This window comes from Panulirus ornatus, chromosome 23 (genome assembly GCF_036320965.1).
Source record: "Panulirus ornatus isolate Po-2019 chromosome 23, ASM3632096v1, whole genome shotgun sequence".
NCBI classification, from domain to species: Eukaryota; Metazoa; Arthropoda; class Malacostraca; order Decapoda; family Palinuridae; genus Panulirus; species Panulirus ornatus.
In genome coordinates, this window is record NC_092246.1 from 1,429,404 (window position 1) to 1,450,016 (window position 20,613).

General features: G+C 42.6%; 1 long non-coding RNA gene across 2 annotated transcripts in view; it reads right to left on the minus strand.

The window, feature by feature from the left end:
• Positions 1–4,024: 4,024 nt before the first annotated feature.
• Positions 4,025–20,613, minus strand: part of LOC139756708 (uncharacterized) — a 171,922-nt gene continuing 155,333 nt past the window's right edge. The window contains exons 3-4 of one of the 2 annotated variants that reach the window (XR_011714417.1): positions 13,657–13,772; positions 4,025–4,466 (exon numbers count right to left, since the gene is read on the minus strand). This is a non-coding gene — a long non-coding RNA (uncharacterized lncRNA). The remainder of the gene's footprint in view (positions 4,467–13,656; positions 13,773–20,613) is intronic. The other variant, XR_011714418.1, reaches the window with a different exon arrangement.

Consider the following 20,613-nt stretch of genomic DNA (forward strand, 5'->3'; position numbering starts at 1 on the left):
TCCATACAATTCATGTAAGGAATTATCTGTGTTCTTTGCAAATAATTTTCTATGCATTATATGAAAGCAGTTATGTGTTCACTCTGTGGAAGGGGATATCTATATAATTCATACAAGGAATTATCTATACACTGAATCAGATAATTTGTCTATACAATTCATGTAAGGAATTACCTGTACATTGTGTGCAAGGAAATATATTTGCTATATGTGTAGGGGATTACCTATGCATCAAATGCAAGGAATTATCCAAGTAATATATGTAGGCGATCTGATTGTATCTTAGAAGTCCAGTTAGCAAAATAGGATTTCTTTTTCCCATTCTACATTTCATCACTCTCTTGCAGAGTTCTATATTGCTGAATGCAGCCAACATGTATATAACTATATCAAATATACAAAGATTCTTTCTTTATATCCTTTTGAGCCTGTACAAGAAATAGTGCCACTAACCCTCAGGTTCTTCCCCATGTACACAAACAAACACACATACACCTTTACATCTTTCAAACAATTTATTTTCTTGTTTTTTTGGTCAACAGGCGTCTGGCCAGAGCAGCCCACGATGACCTGACCTGCCCTCCTTACCTTCGTATATTCATTTCTATCCCTTGAAGCTTTAACTAGTTTGATAGCAAGTCACTACAAGCATGATTTCTGTATCAGTTTAAACATACAGTCAGTCTATAAGTATCACTCACATCTGGTTTTTGTCACATGGTTTCGGGCTTCTACAGATGTTAAGATCAGAGAGAATTGTCCTAATGGACGCAGTCATGGCGAGATAATCTGCTCTTCTGTTCTCATGAAAGAAGTGAAAATGATCTAAGTCTTATTTCTGTAATGGTATGACATCACCTTTATCATACATGGGAACATCAGCAGTAACAGATCACTGTAGTGTCAAGGCTGCGTGTGATGGTGGAGGAGATGAGATTAGTGAGGTATGAGTAGATAAACAAACAGATGATCAAACTAGAAGTATTTGTAAACATGATATGTAAGTAAGGAGGATCAAATAATGTCAGTCATGAACCTCAAGCAAAGTATATATCAAATTTGTTCATAATCGTATCAATGTTGTTACTTCCAACTACTTTAACTGGTAATTCATTTCAAATATTAACAATCCTCTTAAAAAGAAAATGTACTTTGCCTCATTCGAGTTTGTCTTCATTACTGGTAGTTAAGGCATACAAGATCTAGCCATAAGGAGATCGACATTATAAAGCATTTCAGTATTGTCATTAACTGCTTTCAATCAGCCGTCAACCTTCTCATTCCTAAACTAGATAAGTTTGAGTCGTCACAACTGACTCACATAATCCGGCACTGTTCGGGCAGCTTGCCGCTGTGATCACTCACTTCTGTTTCTATCTTTCATCAACTCGTGTGAACAACAATGAATACAATATTCAACTGCACAGACTAGCAGTAATTGTAGTACTTAATTTCGAATCATCTTCCTATGAATCATAACATTTTGTTCGCCTATGTTTCTGTGCACTGCTTACATAGGTTTAAGTCATCAGACATCATTACATCAAAGACTTTGACTCTAACACCTTTTTTCCATTTTTAAGCTCAGCAGAATCCATACTGTACCTTATCTTCTCGATTTTGCTACCGATGTGTATAATTACACACATCGCGATAATGAAATTCTCTTGTCACCAGTCAGCCCAGCCTACCAGTTTGTCTGTCAGTTTGCAGTGATGTACATTGTTTCTAATGATGAAGGTTTATTTCCCAACTTGCTATCGTCTTAAAGACGTTCATATCTTACAGTGTCGACATCATCAATGTCATTATGACAGAAACCTGATTCCTAAACTTACGATATATGAAACATAGACGGGATAGAAAGACCTAGCTCTCACAAGACGAATTGTAACAAATGAACATTTTTGACTGAAGCTACGTGAAATATACAGGAAATGTGCTAGTGGCTATAGTGATGAACGGAAGGGGTATGCTATGGACGTCACTGGATAAGAAATAGTAAATCATATGTACATAACTTTATATACATAAGATATATCAATATCAGAGACATTGATAATGAAATAAAGATGACTTTCATATCATTAAATACATCATTATCATGCAAGACTTTACATTACAGAGGAATCTTTATAATGTTTCATCAGTCGACGATAATTTCTATAAACTGAAACTTTTTAACATTTCTAGAAAATATCAACATAACAAATAAATCAGATTAATGATCATGGTATTCGAAAATTATCCAAGACGATATTATGATACACACACACACACACACACACACACACACATACACACACACACACACACACACACACACACACACACACACACACACACACACACACACACTGATGACATCGGGTAAAGATATGGAAGAGACAATGAGAACATTAAAACAAATAAAAAGATTGAATGAATTTCAAGAATAACTGGGTATGTCCAAGATGAAAGCAAAGAAAGTTTAGATCTATCGTGAAAGAAAACAGAGAGATAGAAGAGTTAGAAATGATAAAAGGAAATACTAGAAATAGATGAAAGTGTAACAAGGAAACACCAGTGTAGATGTTAGTGAACCAAAGTTAAGCAAGTGGCATCATGAAAGTTCGCTCATGTTCAGTCAAACAGCGTGAAACTGATCACAAGAAATCGTGGAGACAACAAGAACATAAGATAACAATGATAAATCTATACAAACTATTGATAACAAGAGGACTATTGAGAGTCACAAGATAAGACTGAACCTTGAACAAGAGATAAACAAAATTGGGTCATGATAACAAACATAAGATAAAAGAATAAGATGATAAATGATATCAACAATAAACCAAATACAAGATGATAGAAAATACTTGAAATGAAAAAAGATGTCTACAGAAAAAAAAGAAAAGATAAGAGAAAGATAGCATTGAAAAAAATGAATGAATAAAGTCATACTAAAATCAAAATAACAAAATAAGAAGAGTAACTGGTAAGATAAATGAATTAACAGTACTCAGATATGAAGTCGATATAAAAGAGAAAAAATTGAATCATTTAAGCAATTATAATAATAGGCAGAAACAGAGATAATGTGATAAGATAATAACTAACGAAGGTTGAATCCGTGCTAGAGAGAGAGAGAGAGAGAGAGAGAGAGAGAGAGAGAGAGAGAGAGAGAGAGAGAGAGAGAGAGAGAGAGAGAGAGAGAGAGAGAGAGAAGTAAATCCAGTATCTGTCATACTAGTACAAGCTCACACCATTAATCTAAACCTTCTACATTTAGAGAAAAATTAATTTCATGAAACTTCAGACATTAATGTTGATAAATCAGGATCCTGGTGATGATGACTTTATCAGCCTCGTTCACAGGGGAAAAATGAAGACAACTCGTTCATTTATAAATACCTAATAAATTCCCATGGGAAAAAGAAGAAAAAAGAATAGCTAATCAACCTCCAGGGAAAATAAAAGCAGAGTCTCACCTTCATGACATGAGTAGCTAATCAGTCTCCCGGGGGAAAAAAGTGCGACAAAAAGGGAAGGAAAGGAAAAAAAGATGGGAAAAAGTGAGTCAGTGGTGCGAGTCCAGGCTGGAGGCTGGCTCTCCACCCACCGCCCCGCACGTCTCGCTAATGGAATCAGATTGGTCACAAAGTGCATATTCAATCGTGTTTTAATCTCTCTGACGCCGAGAGATATTGGGAACTGGACCTGGGGGTGTGAGGGATTGGGGATGTATGGGACTGGAGGGATTGGGTGGGGGTATATATATGTATATATGGAAATGAAGGGATTGGGAAGCGGAGTGACAGGAGATTAGAAGCATATAGTTAAGGATGCTGGGAAATTGTGATGATAATTGATAATTTGCACAAGTGACCTGCAGGACGGAAGGCTGAGAATATAGATATTCTAGCTTGATTCTGAGACAACGTTATCATATTCTCGCTGACATTACTAGTGAATAGCAGGGAAGAAATGATGTTCAGAGACTGTGTCCATCTTCATTATAAACGTAACAGGGAATATGAAAGGCTTTTTTTTATAAACTTGGAAATCTTTAATCATCCGAAATGTACAAACCTGTTAAGGACATGTATATGCAGGGAACTATACATATCAATTGGGGACATGTACATACAGGGAACTTCACACATCTGTCATGACTTTACATGACCAGTTACAGTATTGAATACAGTTATCATGTATGAGGCATTACAGCAGGCTGAGGATATCTGTATAAGTGTACCAACAGGAACCTCTCATGTTCGTGGGGTTCATTAGTGAGGTCACCTACGGCTGGGGGGACTCCAGAGTAGGTCAGGTATGACAACACATACCTGCCAGCCAGCTGCAGGCCCTCCCCTCCTCTCTCACTTCAGTCCCCAGACGTCGTATCCCCACAGGAAGAGTTGGGTCCCAAGGGTACAGACACTTCACAGACTCTCACTACCTGCTCCACACACTCCTGCAGACAACTGGAAGTAAAGATTAGCAACATGAAAGACTGGAGAATGTGATAAGATTTTGATAGAAATATGTATAATGTCTTGAAATGCACGTTTGGCGATTGAAATAGTAACCCACGCACATACATACATACATACATACATACATACATACATACATACATACATACATATATGCATACATACATGTATACAGAGTGCCAGAAGGCCCTTGACGCTATATTTTCTCAGAGGATGATTAAGATGCTTGAGCGAGAGGCAGGAATAAATGACAGAATCCTTTGCTGGTTACAGAATGACTTGGTTGAAATGTAACAAATGACACAGGTGAGAGAAACTTCCTTAACTGAGGTTCCCACTGGCATGGGGCAGGGCTCGGTCTTGGGTCCACTGCTGTTCTTGGTGTGTGTTAGTAACTTGTCTGATGGACTAGACTCGTATGTTTACCGATGATACCAGAGTCTAAGTCATCGGAGAAGGAAGGAATGAAACGGGTTGTGTCATCTTGATGGACGACCTAAACAAACTTTAGAGTTGGTCTGATAGATGGATGATGAGATTCAGCTTAAGTTCAAGTTACTGAGGATGGGAGTCAGTGAAATAGTCAGTCTGCATTCTACTTCGCAGGAAATTAGCTACAAGAATCGATGTGTGAAAGAGATCTTGAGGGTTGACATCGTACATAGTCTGTCGTCAGAGTTGCTGCACAAGAGAACCGTGAAAGAAGTAAACTGTCTGCTGGCAAATATGAAAATCACATCCAAGTGGATAAATAAGGAAACATCTGGGAAGCTGTTCACAGCTTACAGTAGCCAGAAGCTGGATGATGTCTCTCAGGTGTGGTCACTGCTCCTGAAGACGTATAGAGATATAACTGAGAAGGTCAAGAGAAAAGTGAAGATAGGTGGTAACTGACTTAAGAAAGTTGAGCTACAGTGAAAGGTCGAGGGAGAAGAGTGACCCAAGAACAGCTTACGGTAAACAGTTCTTCACAAGGTATGCTACCAGTGTTACCAGAAGCCATGATCAGAAACTGAGGAAGAGGAAGGTTAAGAAGGATGGAAAGAAATACTGGTTTAGTGTCAGTGTTTTGGATACATATGATGGATGATATGGATGGTCGGAATGGTTTCAGCGAGCTGCTGAACACTGGCAACGTGAAAAGATTTAAAAGTCTTTCTGATGACCTGGCCTTTCACCTGACCCGTGCATTACAGGTTTAAGGCCAGACCTTCAAACCCAAAGGTCGTATTGTCGTGGTCAAGGGCCGTACCGACGTGGTCCAGGGTCGTAACGACGTACTGAAGGATGATCCTGAGGAGGTGGATTTTTTGTTTCGACAATCTACATCTCCGACGATGAGCGAAGTACTATGGAACTAACTACATATAAGTACTATGGAACTAACTACATATAACTACTATGGAACTAACTACATATAACTACTATGGAACTAACTACATATAACTACTATGGAACTAACTACATATAACTACTATGGAACTAACTACATATAACTACTATGGAACTAACTACATATAACTACTATACTGCCTTATGCTAATTACCTTCAAGGATGAATGAGACAAGATTAGTTAATCCTCAATGACATATCGAAAAGAGCGTCTAGGATTCCCCCTTCACGTTTTGTGGCGACAAGAGAGAAGAAGATCCAATTAAAACTTGGAACTCATCAAGGTGATTATTTGATTAGACCAGAGACTTGGGGGACAGAATTACGGACACGTATTTCAAAATTTCTTGTTTCAGAGTCTGTTTTTACCACCAAGGAAGCGCTTCCTCCATCTCTGGCTGAGATTGGCAAAATTCTTTTGATTTTTTTGGGTATCTCTGGACCTGCTTTTGCATACATTGTTTAAAATAAACATCGTCTTGGACTTGACAAAAGCTCGCGAGGTTCACAACTCACTTGACGTTTGAGTACAAACGTAAAATACATTTTGCATCTGCCTGGCCTGACTTATGGCTGGGACTACAGACGAGCTGTTGATAAACAAACCCCTGAACACGACTACACGACCTTCCATCAGGAAGGAACGACACTTGAACACGACTGTACGACTCACGGATATGATGGCCTGGCCTTTGAAACGACCTTTAAGAGCCAAAACGTTATATATACCCATGGGCTTCGCCGTGGTGCCGGGGACGCGAAAGCTTTAGAAAAGAAGAGAGAGAGAGAGAGAGAGAGAGAGAGAGAGAGAGAGAGAGAGAGAGAGAGAGAGAGAGAGAGAGAGAGAGAGAGAGAGAGAGAGAGAGAGAGAGAGAGAGAGAGAGAGAGAGAGAGAGAGAGAGAGAGAGAGAGAGAGAGAGAGAGAGGTTTGGGAAAAGAATGGCAGTTGGTTGTGTACCTTACTGGCTGGTTGGCAGGGGTGTATTGTGGCCTGGAGGGGAAGGTATGGAGACATGGCAAAGGGAGAGGGGAAGGGTAGCTGGCCCCTCTACCCTTATGGTCAGTTGAAGGTGAGGGTGGGAGGTGGTGTGGGTCTATGGAAAAACAGTGGTTGATGTTCAGTGTTCCAGTACCACTTCCATGGTCCAGTAGTGAGGAACCTCAACTCCTCCTGTAACGTACCACACCATATATATCCCCCTCCCCCTCCCTCCCCCCCAGGTGGTTGCTGCCATACCTCCCGGTGGTAGGTTCTCCCCTCCCTCTCCCCCTCCCCTTCTCTCTCTCTCTCTCTCTCTCTCTCTCTCTCTCTCTCTCTCTCTCTCTCTCTCTCTCTCTCTCTCTCTCTCTCTCTCTCTCTCTCTCTCCGGTGTCTCCTCCCCCACCAGTCTCTTCCTGTTTTCGTCTGTTGGTCTGGAAGCGAGACAGATGAATCTCCCGTCCTGCCTCACTATAATCTCCCGTCCTGCCTCACTATAATCTCCCGTCCTGCCTCACTATAATCTCCCGTCCTGCCTCACTATAATCTCCCGTCCTGCCTCACTATAATCTCCCGTCCTGCCTCACTATAATCTCCCGTCCTGCCTCACTATAATCTCCCGTCCTGCCTCACTATAATCTCCCGTCCTGCCTCACTATAATCTCCCGTCCTGCCTCACTATAATCTCCCGTCCTGCCTCACTATAATCTCCCGTCCTGCCTCACTATAATCTCCCGTCCTGCCTCACTATTATCTCCCGTCCTGCCTCACTATAATCTCCCGTCCTGCCTCACTATAATCTCCCGTCCTGCCTCACTATAATCTCCCGTCCTGCCTCACTATTATCTCCCGTCCTGCCTCACTATAATCTCCCGTCCTGCCTCACTATAATCTTTGCTTTTCTTTTACCGTTTTGTTTTCTATCAGCGTTCTTCACTTTGTCTTCTGTCGTGTATTTTCATTCTGTCCTTCCTTCTTGTCTTCTACATGTTGTCCTCTAATTGTCTTCTCTTACTTGGTTTACGTTACTTGTCTTCTCCAGTTTGCAACGCCTCTGCTTGTTTTCTCTCCCAGGTCAGGTCAGCTCCTCCTTCTTATCTAGTTCCAGTTGTCTTCTCTGACCTGTCTTCAGTTACTCCCCATCCTCACACGTCCACCCACCCTTGATCTGTTTCTTAAAGCGTTTGCCTTCCTCCACGTACCTTCTCCTTTAGATCGTTATTTCATTTATCTTCATCGTTTGTCTTCTCTTTCCCTTGTCTTCTTCCACAGGAACTCCTGGGGATTGTTAGTTCCTTTGTCTTCATCAGATGATGTAACATTATCTCCAGTGACACACCTGGTCTCTCCCGTGTTATCTCTTCCCCTCTTCATTTGTTTATGTCTTTGTCTTCCCTTCCCTCTCATCTCCCCTTCTCTCTTATTCTTTTTTATCTTATTTCCTCCCGTACCACAGCGTCTGTGAACCAGCTCTCCTGACTTCCTTACCTACCATCATATAACTCTCTCTCTCTCTCTCTCTCTCTCTCTCTCTCTCTCTCTCTCTCTCTCTCTCTCTCTCTCTCTCTCTCTCTATATATATATATATATATATATAACACAAAGTTAAGGTACATCTATTAGAAAAGATAGATTGATAAAGACGTGCATGTCTCGTCATGTCTGCATATGTCCCCCTCATGTTACATGTTACAGTCATTTCTTTTAACACATCTTCCTTATACCTCACGTGTGTCTCGTCCCCTCTCCCTCCCTCACTCTCCCGCTGGCCGCCTGACCCGCGCTCCACACCACACTGGACACTTCATTCACGTTTCTCAATCCTCGTTTCAGCGTCACGCCTCTCCACATATGCCTCCCACCCTCTCTCACTCTCTCCCCTCCCCAGCCTCCCCCCTCTCCCCCTCTCTCTCCCCTCCGCTCGCCTCCCCTCTCCCTTCTCTATGAGAGAGAGAGAGAGAGAGAGAGAGAGAGAGAGAGAGAGAGAGAGAGAGAGAGAGAGAGAGAGAGAGAGAGAGAGAGAGAGAGAGAGAGAGAGAGAGAGAGAGAGAGAGAGAGAGGAAGGGTGGGCCAGTCCGAAGTCAGCCACACTGATTATTTTCTTGCTCAGTGATGGTTCATCCATCGTGTAATATTGACAAAATCCTTCACGTCGTCGGTGCGTCATAAGGGCCGCTACACCCGGGTCAGATCGTCCTCATCACGGCGTCCTTCCTCTCCTGCAGGACTCGCCAGACCTGTAGATCTACGATGATAATCACCTGATTAAAGCGAGTGACTTCCTACGCTTTCTTACGCCGTCCGGCCCTGTATGAGGGGACATTAAAATGGCGCATTTTTACTCAGCGCTCGGGCGCAAAGGTGCACAAAATGGAGGATTTTATCCCCTCCCCCCCCACCCCACCCACCACTTCCCTCCCTCCTCCTCCTCCTCCTCCTCCTCCTGCTCCCTCCCACCCCACCCCCGCCTCCCGACCCACCCATCGCGTGCGGTCGATGGAAGGAACTTTGCGACGCGACGCGAGACAGCTTCCGGTCGCCTAGCTTCGTCTTAAGACCTTTAACTCAACACGTTGCGTCTGTTCGCTTCTTTTGCTACTTTTTAGCTTTGTAAACTTTGACTTTTTTCAATCCAGCGTCAAGAAATTTGATAATGTATGAGCTTTTGAAACGTATGTCATCATTACAGTTTATATTGTTGAACTTACCACAGAATTGGCTAATACCTCCATTAACTTTACAGTAGGACCTGCAGACTTTCCATAGTCTAAAAACATTAATCATTTTAGTCTTACATCTGCGAATGATATTCCTGTGTGACCTTCCATGGTATGTAAACCTAAATCTTCTAGGTAACGAGATTTATGTAAAAGATCATTATCAGTTACTCTAGAAACTAAACCTTGGATCATTCAGTTAATTAGCAAAGCTGAAGTTAGACTTTCAGTTCTTGGAGACGTGTTGTTCATGGTCTACTAAATCGTGAGTTACAGAGGAGTTTCAGTTCTTGAATTCTCTCTCGCCTCTAAAGTTTGCAATACACTAATTCTTGACCTCATTAAGTTTTCGGATCTTTAACTTTACAAATCAGTAACTTTTTAATCTTCTTGATTCTTAATCTCTCAACTTCTTGATATTCTAAACTTTTAGTGTTTGATTCTTTAATTCGTTAAGTTTTTAATCTCATGTTTGTAGATTTCCAACTCTTGAAGTCCGAGTCATCGATGTTTGGATTCTTGAGAATCTTTTACTTTAAAATTTTTATAATTCACGTTGTGAGCTGTGTGACAATGACGAGCCACGTACACAGTCACATTATGTGTGGTGGTTGGATCATGATCAACGTCTGCTGATGTTGTTAAAGATGTTTCGTCTGCTGGATGTAACTATGCTGACGGTCGTAATGACCCTGGCAGTTGATAGGCATAAAGCCCAAACAACTGGCCATCTATAACGACTAAATGATAACATGGTGAGCTATATAACTCTTGAAGTATATAGTAAGCAATATAACTCTTGAAGTATATAGTAAGCTATATAACTCTTGAAGTATATAGTAAGCTATATAACTCTTGAAGTATATAGTAAGCTATATAACTCTTGAAGTACATAGTAAAGTATTTAGCTCTTGAAGCAAATAAGTCCTGAAGGTGTAGGGTACGAGCTAGTGACTCTCAGATAACAATACAAATCCTTCAGATTGATCTGACAAGCGAAGAAGTTGAGTCTAGGAAGCTCTTGACTAGTTTATGATTCTATCAACAGAATTCTTACAGAAAATTAAAATCATATTCATGAATTCAGAATTTTTTATCTTAGCTTTTACTGTAACTTTCTGAAGATATCATAGATAAAGATCGAGTGGATTACATGAAGGTATTCTTGGCCACTAGAGGGTCACTGGTTTGCTACCCTGGTCCACGTAATGACAAGTTGTGTGTGTGTGTGTGTGTGTGTGTGTGTGTGTGTGTGTGTGTGTGTGTGTGTGTACCTGGGTTTTCTCAGCCAAAGAACACATCTGGTAATTTCTTTATAGCTAAGGTTGTGGTCGCAGCCATGTATGTGGTGATGGTCTTGCACGAAACATGAAAAAATGCCGAAGAAATAAAGTTGTTCACCTCACCACCTCCTCCTCATCCTTTTTTTTACGGGACGAAATACAAAAGTATAAAAGGTCGGTAAAAAGATTGTGACAATAAGTAAATTCCCACCCGCCTCATCCACATCCCCTCCCCTACCCTAAAGCACTTTGAATATTTACCGCCTCACACTGGGAGAGGGAAGGGTAAGAGAGAGAAAATGAAGGCCGGGAAAACAAAAGAAAAGGTTCATGGCGCCTGTAGGGAGACGCTAAGACAAGACCGGTAGCTTAACTTTAATGAAAGAGAAAGTAAGACCAGTCATTGTGACACGACCATGTAAGATGGCTCCGGGCATCACCTCAGTAACCCTGAGCCGGGAGGGTAGTACTAACTACCCTGGGCGGCTGCTGGATACAGCATTCGATGATGCCAGTATAACAGTCTGTACTGGCTACAGGGAGCAGCAGTGTGGCCAGATGCAAGGTAAGGTTTCATTCAACACAGCTTCGTCACGGTCTCCCACGGTGGATAGGAAGGAAAACAGGAGTTTCGTGACTCCAACATCGGAGGGATTCAAGGATTATGATGTATTTTCAGAAAATATTGCGAAACAAGTGTAACACAGCAGTGTTTAGCGTCCCTGTTATGAGAGTGTGTTTTGTATTTCGTCCGTTGCTGGAGAACCAACCCTCCCTCGCCTCTGAGTCTGACTACCATACAACCTCAGGAATCAGTCCAAGCCAACAGTGGTGGTCAGCAACTCACAACGCCAGCAGCCTGAGGTGTGGAAGTCGTCTGGCCAATGTGAAGGTATTTAGGTGACCTGTTTGTCGTCAGTGTGGAGGTATTCTGACGACCAAATTGGAGGGAATGTGAGGGAGTCTTGTCATAGTGTATAACGGGTTCTCAGATGACGTGACTCCTTACAGAGCAGAGCAGGTCACCCTGGCTGGGATATTGTTAGAGACGAGAAGAATAAGACGCATTCTGGAATCCTACACCCAGAAGCATTGTCCTTCCTTTCTCAGTATGGTCCTCCCTTCGTCAGCATGGTTCTTCTTTCCTCAGCATGGTCCTCCCATCCTCAGTATGGTCCACTACTCCTCAGTATGGTCCTCCTTTCCTCATTAGGGACCTCCCTCCCTCAGCATGGTTCTTCCCTCCTCAGTTTGGTCCTCCCTTCCTCAGTATGGTCCTTCCTTCCTCAGTATGGTCCTTCCTTCCTCAGTATGGTCCTTCCTTCCTCAGTATGGTCCTCCCTTCCTCAGTATGGTCCTCCCTTCCTCAGTATGGTCCTTCCTTCCTCAGTATGGTCCTTCCTTCCTCAGTATGGTCCTCCCTTCCTCAGTATGGTCCTCCCTTCCTCAGTATGGTCCTCCCTTCCTCAGTATGGATCGTCCTGAACCCAAGAACCGTTCAAGTTAGGACTTGTGAAGGACGCACATCCTACAGTTTTAATCATCCGATCTTCATCTCTACAATTATCAACTTTATGCTTTATGATTCATCCTCATCCTTCAGGTACCAACTTCAGTTCTTTATTCCCCACTCCTCTACCCTCATCCCCTAAACGTTAAGGGGATGATTCGTCTGACCCAACACTATCCCTTTGTAATGAGGTTTAACTTTAGGATTTTCAGAGGTCGACCTTTACCTTTAGGTACGCCAGAGGTGCGCCATTAACTTTAAATCAGTGGCTTCTTAATCCTGAGCTGTAGCCCACTACAGTTCCTATAGAACCCTTTACTCTTAACCCCTTAAATACTTTACCCACTAAACATAGACATGAAAGATGAAAATTGGGATGCTGTTGTTCGTGGTGGTGTTGGTGGTGGTCGAGTGACATACTAGCTACATGGCTCCACCTCAGTTTGATGCTCTGTGCGTGTCACTACTCTCTCAATCATAACCTTATCACACACTTTACCAGGTATACTTCAGTGTTATATACGTTTGTACTTCCAACATTCACTTTTGTACCTCTTGTCTACACATATGTGCCTTTCTGTACATGTGTCGAGGTACGAACTTTGAGAGTACGTGGTAAGGTGTACTGGCGAGTGGTGATTGACAGGCTAGTGACATGCAGGGAGCACTAACTGGGGGAGGAGTAGTGTGGCCTCGGGAGAGGTAGAGGATGTGTGGATCAGGTGTTCACTTTGAAAGACTATATGAGACATACATGGAGAAGGAAAGTGAAGTGTATGTGGTATATTGATGGCTCCGGAGAAGCTTATGGTTGGGTTGATGGAAAGGCCTCGTAGAGGATGCTACCAATATATGAGGTAAATGGAAAGTTATTAGATGTAATGGGAATGTTATACCAGAGGAGTACAGCACATGTGCAAGTAAGAAGGAAGGAAGTGATTGGTTACTGGTGGAAGTGAGTCTGCGCACATGGTGTGTGATGTCATCGTGGTTGTTCAGTGTTTATGGACAGAGTGAAGCAGGTTCAGTGCAATGATCTTAGAGGAAGGGGAGGGCCTATGATGGGAAGAGAAATAGGGGGAGAGAATTTGAATCAGTTGTTGTTTGTAGATGATGCAGAGAAACTACAGACGCTGATGACTGGTTCTGGGAAAGTGTGTGAGCAGAAATGTTGAGAATAAAAGTGAGCAAAAGCTGAGTAATGATGTGCAGCAGTGCGATGAGAGGGGAGGGTGTGAATGCACGTGTGAACGGGGAGGGCCTGGAGGAGGCGGAGTACTGTAGTTAGGTACCTACCTGGGAGTGGACGTGGCTGAGGATGGAACCATCAGGCTGAGGGTATCACAAGTTGGCTGGTAAATCCCCCACTTGTACTAATGATCATGAAGCCACATGCCAGGAAGATCTCACCTCTGTAGATTAAGACAGAAAGTTAGAAGCTAGAAATATATCATAACTATAAACAGATATAAGACATGAAAGTCAACAACCTATCTTCTTTTAAGAAGAGCTGAGTTACGCTGCTTTAGGAACTGAGGTACCTCACTAATGTAACAAAACTTGAGGTACCTTACATAACAAGGGCCTGAGGTAACTCACTAACGTAAGAAGACCTGAGGTACCTCACTAATGCAACAAGGCCTGAGGTAACTCACCAATCGACAGCACAAAAAGCCTAGGTACATACACGGAACATCGGCCTTATAGAGACAAATTAAAGGCTTATTGACATCGATGTCAATTGGAAAATAAAGGTCCCATATTATGAGCTTTGTCTCATACAAATCCCCTTATTTATAGCTAAATCCAGGTTGTGTCCTGGCATTAGCGCCTCTTACTGTCATGCATAGAATCCAAAGACATAAAAAAGCAAAGGAGGACAAACGCAACACTGAATTGATAATCCTGAGAATCATTGTCCAGATTACATGATGCATCAAGAAATCATCACCAAATGTCAAGAGTTTTAGTTCGTGAGAGATGATGAATTTACGGATTTTAAATCAATATGTCGAAATGAGTATTTCCGGGTCTCAATGTGTCAGATGTGTTCTGGGAAACAGCTTCGTTAAGAGGACCGTGTTTCATGTCATTATAAGTAACGTTGTCATATTTCAGTCTGGCTACAAGGCTTAATGGAAACTAGGTTTTTGGGACATTGATCTCTCTGAGATTTTGTCATATTTTGTTTGGTGTCTGCTGCTGTCTGTCTCTGTGTCTGTCTGTCTGGTTCTGCTGTAAATGTAGAGATGGGGAACTGAATGTGAAGTAGGACAACTGAACATAGATTAAGGAACGGTATTACAGTATATACAGTACAGATACTAAATGTAGAGTAAGCGGACCGAACTTAGGGTAAGGTGGGGGAGTGGAAGTAGATTACTGGCAACTAAACGTAAGGCTGGGGTAGGACTGAACGTAAGGCTGGGTAGGACTGAACGTAAGGCTGGGGTAGGACTGAACGTAAGGCTGGGGTAGGACTGAACGTAAGGCTGGGGTAGGACTGAACGTAAGGCTGGGGTAGGACTGAACGTAAGGCTGAGGTAGGACTGAACGTAAGGTTTGAGTAGGTCTTAAGGTAAGGCTGGGGAAGGACTGAACGTTTGGTAGGGGAATAATTGAACGTGACGAAGTGTAGGTCTGAACTTATATTCGTGTAGCAAAGTATCTGAAGGTTGACTGTTGAATTGTAAGTGTAAGTGTCAGTGGTAAGAGGTGTGAGTCAAACTGTAAGTGTAAAAGTACTAGTGTACGTTTATGTGTGTGTGTGTGTGTGTGTGTGTGTGTGTGTGTGTGTGTGTGTGTGTGTGTGTATAAAAGTACATACATATACAAATATAATTCTAACTGTAAGTACATGTGCAAATATATAGATGCACATTCAAGTATAACTTTAAGTATAAGTACAAGTGTAAGTAGCTGGCCAGCAAGTAGCGGTGTTGTCTATGTAATTCAGTCCACAGGAGCGACCCGTCTACCTACACCCCCCCGGTAACTGACCCCCAGTGTGGAGGGTCGTGTGTGCTGCTGGCGATGTGTTCGCCTCACACGGCAGGTCCAGGCAGGCTGGGAGGGCTGGACCTCCCTCAGGTATTGCAGGTTTTTATTGCCCTGGATGATCCGTCGGCAGTTAAGGAGTTGATGGTAAAAACTAAAGCGTAGTACAAACAGGATCCTTTGGTAAGGTCATGGTGTTGCTGCACGTGGCTGCTGCATATCATCATTCTTTCCCTCTGGACAAAGTGTAAGATGTTTCTCTTGTAACGCAACATTTGGAACGTAAAGCTCCTGAGTAGAACGGTTCGATCCTTCAGTACGACGGTACGACCCTTGAGCACGACGGTACAACCCTTGAGCACGACGGTACGACCCTTGAGCACGACGGTACGACCCTTGAGCACGACGGTACGACCCTTGAATACGACCGTACGACCCTTGAGCATGACGGTACGACCCTTCAGCACGACGGTACTACCTTAGAGTGAGTTAAGGGTAAGGTCAAAGGCCACGCCATCATACCCAAGAGTCGTACCGTTTTCCTCATGGTCGGTATGCAGATGTGACACATTAGAATGTATGATGTGTGGAAACTGATATATTGGAAGAAGCACAGTTTCTGGCACAAGCAAGAAACCATTTTCCTGTGTGAAGTTTGTGAAACCTAGAAACCGCATATGATAAACACACACACTGCTAATGTCCTTGGGTGTCAGGGAGGTCAGTATGAAGTCAGGATCTTATATCATCTAAAACTAAAAGCATTTGTTTATGTCAGAGAAGTGATGCAGAGTTAATGGAGGAATTCATAGAATCTATCAACATCAGCTCCTGCTATATCAAGGTTTATATTGCTATAAGACATTGATTATTAGATGATGACATTAGTGACATCCTACATATTATCTATACCAGTGTGCGACGTCACTATTATTATTAATAGACTTTTAAAGCTAAGTTGTGCAGCCATTATTGATCTTTGTTATCGTTCCTGACAAATATCTAAACAACAAAATAACCAGAGTTGACATGGAAACCAAAGTAAACAAAAGATACTTCCATGATTATTTGTCATATTCTCAAACTAACTAAAAGGATAAACAACATCCACTTTAATCAAAGAAAACGTAAGGTTAAAGTCTATGTTATTACAAAGCAGTTAGTTGGTCGTACACCCACCTGCGGGGTACGAGGGGCGGTGTGCCCTTCGTGTTGCTAAGTGCGCTGGACGCCGGTAATTGCACAGTGTTGTAGCATCACGTTTCCAGTAGCATTTTGCTTTGTTAGCAGAATCTTTTACTGATCATCTTTTGTATTACATAATGTTTTGTAATCAGGGATGCCACAAACCAGAGATGTACTGCTTTGTAACCAGGGGTAGGAGGGGGGAGGGGGTATATATAAAATAAACACCGAAAAGAAACATATCGATGATGTTTACATGGCATGTGACGACCTCTCTCTTAATGATCGCCCAGCAGTCAATGGTCATTTAATCCAACAACATCCATACACAAGACAACGCCAGGTAGTTCTGCTGTTGGCTTCACAGTATGTGACGAGAGGCGAGTGCCAGTTCCGCAGTGGGTTTCCCGGTGGAGTGTGTCTACCCTGGCTACCTATTAGTGTCCCAGTGTCGTGTCACATGAGGAGCCCGTGCATCAGAGCAGACAGTAATGTTTTAACCTTCGCACCGTCGAAGGTAAGACCCTCGTACCTCGTCCACGCCAGGCCCCGTACCGTGTCCAAGCCAAGCCAGGCCACGCACAGTGAGGATGATGACAGTGTGTAAGTTTACCTTCCATTCTGCTCGCGCCCTGGGGGAGGTAACTTGTGTCCATCAAAAGCACGGAAGGTGTGTTGACCAAACGCACTCATCATACACCATAATGAATTCGAGGCGGACATGTAGATAATGTTGTCTTATGATCGAGCGATAACAGTGATGGAGATGATAATGTAAAGAGCCTGACATATAATGAGACGATGGCTATATTTCAATTATTGACCGCGAGTATTTTATCTTTCCCTCCCTCAACAGGTGATAACGGCTCGGTCACTCTCATCCGAGATGGAGCAGATATGGATGGTTAATACCATGATGGAGGCGGCAGATTGCTGGGGTCTCTGTATTTATAAGGGCGAGCCTGAGGCAGGGCGGAGGTTACCTGGCGGGTGGTTCAAATGACTGTTTTTAGCTTCTTGGGTTAGACGGTACGACCCTTGAGCACGACGGTACGACCCTTGAGCATGACGGTACGACCCTTTAGCACGACGGTACGACTCTTGAGCACGACGGTACGACCCTTGAGCACGACGGTACGACCCTTGAACACGGTGGTAGCATATTTCAGCACGACGGTACGACCCTTGAGCAGTACGTTACGACGATCCGGTATTACGGCTTGGCCTTTGTCACGACTCTTAAGGGGTAGTTTAAAGGCCAGACCGTCACACCCAAGGATCGTAACGTCATGTTTAAGGATCGTACCATCATGCTCGGTGGTCGTACAGTCGTGCTCAAGGGGTTAAGGGTGGCCTGGGGGTCATGTGTCGTGTGCGTGAGGAACACGAGCACCACATTTCAGTAATGGCTTTGGTCTGCCTCCGTACTTCATCATGTGTTTATGATGACTGGTTGGCGTGTGTGTGTGTGTGTGTATGTGTGTTGATGTACATATGCATATGTATGTGTGAGCAGGTGCTTTTATGTGCGTTTGCGTGAGAGAGTATATATATATATATATATATATATATATATATATATATATATATATATATATATATATATATATATATATATATATATATATATATATATATATATATATATATATATACATATATATATATATATATATATATATATATATATATATATATATATATATATATATATATATATATATATATATATATATATACACAATGATAATAATAATAATAATAAAAGATATACATAAAGCACAATGAAATTCTGTAGTTTCCCATAAATCAGTCCAGCAAGACTACAAATGAGACTGTATTTCGCCTTACAGAACTGAACTCACATGAATGAAGTGTGTCAACTGAAGTTTGATATCACAGTAACAAGATCAAGATGAACCTGTGTTATGTCTAATGTGATGATAACAGTACATGAGAACACAGCCATCAGATGAACTAGGAAATCTAATAAGTAATATAAAGCTCATAACAGTTAGAAGTTAGAAATTAGAACTGAACAAATTAAGAAGAGAAAGAAGAAAATCTTTCTAATCCATAGAAGGAAGAAACTAAGAGTGACCAGACTAGCATGAGAGACGCACTTCTCCTCCAGCCTTACTGAGACGCAGGGATCAACGTCTGGAGGATCCGCCATCATCGCTGAGTCCTCATATGGGACACAAACTATCCTTGAGCATAAGTAGCTCCGCGTCTTGGTCTAGCCCCGGCTAGCTCAGCCATTGTATATCGTCGGATGTAATGGCTATTGACTCCCAGCTGTCCATTAAGGCAGAACCTTAAACTATACGTCAGACACACAAGACGTTCCTGTATAATACAGGGTGGAGAGCCCCGTGGGAGTGGCCCCCTGATGGCCGAGTAGGGTTTTAAAACATCCAATTTTCCCTGAGTGACCTAAGCGTTTGCATCGTGGGATTATGAGATGGCGTTTTGTTTGGGCAGTGCATGATGCCTGGCGGCCATCACGATTACATTTATGAACAACAGATGACTGTAATTCGCTCAACATTGCGTGTCTCGTGTCAGACGTCTTGTGTTTCCCTTGAAAGATGTGTTTTAACGATGGATTGTAATCGATCTGTAATTTGTAGGTAAGATTCACTGATCACTTTGCTCAACTTGTTACGTGGGAGCTTTTAATTAACTTAGGATTACTCAACATTACTGGAAAAAACTTGAGTTTTGGCCATTACACAAAAATGAAAACGTACTTACGATTGTGGGGCTTGAAAACTGTACTGGTGGGAGATGAACTATGTTTTCTCTGGAGGTCGGGAGGGTCTGGAGGTCGGGACTGGTGATCAAAGGATATATATTTTTTCGAGGACAATAAATGTTATTGGTAAGTGTAGGATGTTGTGAAGGATGCAGGTGTTGTAGTGTTAACTGGCAGTTAATGAGAGATAGGATTGCTCGCAGGAAGTTCCGTCTGTTAACCTGGATGTCTGACCAGTGTTGTTGACAAGAAGATTCTGTGATGAGAGACATCACGTGTGTTGCACTCTGCTGACCAGCGGTGCAGCTCATCTGTCATGCTACTGTGTAACACACACTATTTTCTCCGTTTCTACAGCTGTCGACATGTCAAGGTACGACCATTCATGACTTGGTTCTGTGTCGGTTGATAAGCTGAGAAGAAAAAAAATGATACAAATGTAAATACAATTGTGTTAAAGATACAGAAGCCAGAGGGATTACCCTGTGCTCTTTCAGTGCTTGCGAATGCAGCTCCTGAATGTAGCAAGGATTTAGGAAGAGGTCAAGAGGTCAAGAGGTCAAGAGGAAGAAAATTCAACAGCTTAAATGTGTGAGGAAAGTAGGACGCATCATAAGTGCCAATGCTCGTGTGGTTGGTTCCCACACAGAAACAATGAAAAGAAGCAGCCACTTGCGAGTCATCTCAGGGCCTATGGCACACGTCAACAGTTCATAAGAACAGTTGTTGAAATGATAACTTAAGAACAGAGAGAGAGACACACACAACATCACGACAGACGGAGAGGGATGGTGGACGGAAGGGGAGAGCGAGAAGGTTGATGACACGGAAGGGTGTAGATTCCTCTCTGGCTAAGCGAGATGTGGCAGAAGGAAATCTCGTGGATGTGACCAGAGCTCCACTCAAGTCCAGATGAAACCCTCGTATGTATGGAATGGCTAATGAGAGAAAAAGCAGTTGCCTCACCCATACAACGCCTCAGCTCTGGGGAAGCAGACTTCGTAATGCTCAACATACGGGTGTTTAGGATAGACTGAAGTATAAGGTTCCTCCATGTTTGATGAAAGTGAAGGAGGATGTGATAAAGATGGTGATTAGTGAAATGAATGCTTTGGGCGCACAGGATATTGTGTGAACATGGCCTAGTTAACTCTGTCGCGAGGCTAGAGGTGAGGGTCAATAAGATGGCTCATCTCACTAACATTGTTTACAATTTGACATGATGGAGGCCAGCTGGGGACAAGGCCTGGAAGCAGTAACGAAGAGACGTGTAGATGTCCTTGTCTTGCCTCATACTCACGTCTGCTACAACT